At 56.2% G+C, this 2,892-nt stretch overlaps 1 long non-coding RNA gene across 1 annotated transcript in view; it reads left to right on the forward strand.

The window, feature by feature from the left end:
- The window catches only part of LOC102028238, an 11,723-nt gene extending 9,143 nt beyond the window's left edge, over nt 1-2,580 (forward strand). Inside the window, exon 3 of the long non-coding RNA XR_262123.2 lies at nt 633-2,580. This is a non-coding gene — a long non-coding RNA (uncharacterized LOC102028238). The remainder of the gene's footprint in view (nt 1-632) is intronic.
- The last annotated feature ends 312 nt before the right edge of the window (nt 2,581-2,892 follow it).

Genomic DNA, 2,892 nt, shown 5'->3' on the forward strand with positions numbered 1-2,892 from the left:
CAAGGTTAATCCACCATGTAGCATGTAGCAGAATTTTACTCCTTTATTAAAAATTTATTTTTCTAAACACAGAATACAAAATTTACCCTCTTGACCACCTTTCAGTGCACAGGTCAGTGATTTATACCTTTGTTCCTTGTCTGTTTAACTTTTTGTTTGTTTTGTTTTTTGTTTTTCTCCGGTACCGGGAACTGAACTCACGACCTTGCACTTGCCAGGCAGGCGCTTTTGCCGCTGAGCTAAATCCCCAGCCCCTGTTTAACTTTTTGAACGTTCGAGGTAGAGTTGAAGGGAAGGCTTTTAAGCAAGAAGCCAGACAATGAGAGAGGTGCTAGTGGTGTTGCTGAGTGTTTATTGTCCGAGAAAACAGCTTTGCACCAAATGGATTTCACTCCAAATTGTCCAGCTTGGGTGTCTGGGACAAGAGTGCTGGGAATACAGACAACAAGCCGTCATGCCCAGCTCCTAAAAAGGGGCTCTTAAAAGTGGTCTTGTAAGTTGTAGAAAGTAAAATCACTTGTGTTAGGAAGGCAGGTTTTAGGGTGATACTGGGCTGTCCACGGCTACTAATCATTCTGGGCAGTGCTTGTCATGTTTGCTTTACAACCCTGGCATTTTTATTTGGTCTGCAGGGTCATACGAGTTCCTCAACCGAGCCTGCAGGACTTGAAGCAGAATGAGAACTCTTCGCGCACTCCATGCGGAGCAGCAGGCGCTTGGCGGGTTTTGTTGCTGCTGCAGACGCTCAGCACCCACCACCCAGGAGCCGGAACCAGCTGCTGAGACGGCTCACTGCGGGCCCAGTGCTGCTCTGTGGGTGGGGGTGCTGGTGAGGTCCTGGGGCGCCCCAGGAGAGGCCACCCACTCTCGGTGCTCTCTGCTTCAGCTGCGAGACTTCCGGGTAACGTCAGTGCTGGGGTCCCAGGTGGAGGTTCGGAAGGAGTGGCAGAGCTTGAGGTCAGATGCTGCACTGTGAACCCCACCCCTCTTTTGTGTGGGCTGTGGGCATCCAAGATGGAGGGGGTGACCCCCTGCAGCAGAGAGATGCACCTTGGACTCACATTCAAGGGGGTTTCGTCTTTGTGCTTTGACTTTGGCAAGCACCGGAGCCCCTGATGAGGACAGCTGGGAGCTGTCATGACCTGGGAGCCCTGTGACTCCTGTGACTCCAAGCACAGTCACCTGGTGGGAGAAGCTCACCCCACTTCCCCCAGCATGCCCCAGCATGTCCCCATTCCATGCCTTTTGCCGCCCACCTTGGGCACCTCCCTGGGGTAGGTGTTCTGGGAGGCTCTGGCTGTCGTGAGGCCGCCTGTCTCCCCCTCCCAGTCTGCCGCAGTGCGGCAGACCCCTGCACTGTCCTATGAAGTGAGCCCCCCTATGTGACCCAGCCAAGCCTGGAATTCCCTGTCTGCCTTGTTTCCCAGGACTTCCTGACAGTGGCCTCGATTGGCCTCAAAGCTCAGAGCAGCCACCAGCCTAAGGACAACAGGTCTTGCAGATTCCTCTTCCTTTTTTATTGCAAATTCATTTGTTAAAAAAAAAAATGAAGCCTTTGTTCAAGGATACTAGGACGGGGGCTGCTGGCCAGGGGCAGATGGATCCCCCTGAAAGGCTCAGGGAGGGTGCCCTCTGTGGGACTATTGTCCCCCAGCCCCTCATCAGAAATGCGAAGTCTGGGGGGCTGGGGCTTGTTGGTTTCTTGAGCCTAGACTGACACATGCTATTCTGGGACAGGCGGCATGATTAGCATTTTCTAGACCACACTTGAGCCCAGGGCACTGCCATAGGAAGGCCCCAGTCTCCAACCAGGGCTGAGAGCACAGGGACCACCCAGCGAGGCAGAAGTGGGGACGTGGTCTGCCTTGCTGGCCGGTAATCTTGGAGCGTCTCCGTTGTCTTCCTCGCGCCAGGATGCAGGCTTCACTTCCGCAGCCCCACATGCCGAACAGAGGATCCTCCCGCGGGGTGGGGGTGGGGGTGAAGAATCAGGCTGCATTCTGGTCCGAGCTCCTCTCCTGACTGCTGTGTGCTCCCGTCTCTGGCTATGACCCTTCACTTCCTGTCTGAGCAGTGACGGAATCTCAGGTCGCTTCTGGCCTGGGGGTTCTGAGGCCTCTGAAGCTGGAACTTGGCCTCAACTGTGACCTTGGCAAGTCGCCGTGCTGGTCACTGTGGCCCTCTGAGGGAAGGGGAGCAGATGCTCAGTCCCTCAGTGGGCTCTGGAGTGGAGGGGCCTTTCCTTCACCCCTTGTGGATTCCACATGAAACAAAAGGCCACGGGCACAGTAGAGGAGAGAGGTGTCCCCGGCACCGCAGGAAGAGCAGTGCCACCTCACCTCTGTAGGAGAGGGGATGTAAATAAAGGCTCAGGGGAGACCAGTGAGAGAAGTGATGGTTTGGGACAAAGACTACACGTAGTGCTGACTTGTGTCCTGCCCTGTGACAGGGTTACTCTTCCCTGATCAGTGACACTCCTGGGCAGGGGCTGATGACAAGTGAGTTCCACCTGGAGGCTCTGTCTTAGGCAGAGGAGGGAGTCCAGGGTTTCAGGGGCTCCCGGGTCCTTGGGGTGGCACGTGAGGCTGGGAAGCTCGGGAACGTGGGCAGCCTTTTATCCTTTGATACTTGGCTCACGTTTGCCCTTTGTCCCGGTGGGGACAAGCCTGCGAAATGTTGGAGCAGAGGTGGCCAGCTGAGGAGGGCCACAGCTCTTCTGGGCAAGCTATGTGGGGTGCATGGTACAGGCTGGCCCACCTGACTTGCCACCAACCCTCCTCGTGCTACCCTGGGCCGCTGCCCACTCCGCTTTGTCCTGCACACGGGCAGGTGGCCCGCCCGTGTCCCTGCCGCACGGAGCCACGCTGGGTGCTGAATGTGAAGCGTGCTCTG

The sequence above is a fragment of the Chinchilla lanigera genome, unplaced genomic scaffold, assembly GCF_000276665.1.
Source record: "Chinchilla lanigera isolate Chin_1 unplaced genomic scaffold, ChiLan1.0 scaffold00041, whole genome shotgun sequence".
Classification (NCBI taxonomy): domain Eukaryota; kingdom Metazoa; phylum Chordata; class Mammalia; order Rodentia; family Chinchillidae; genus Chinchilla; species Chinchilla lanigera.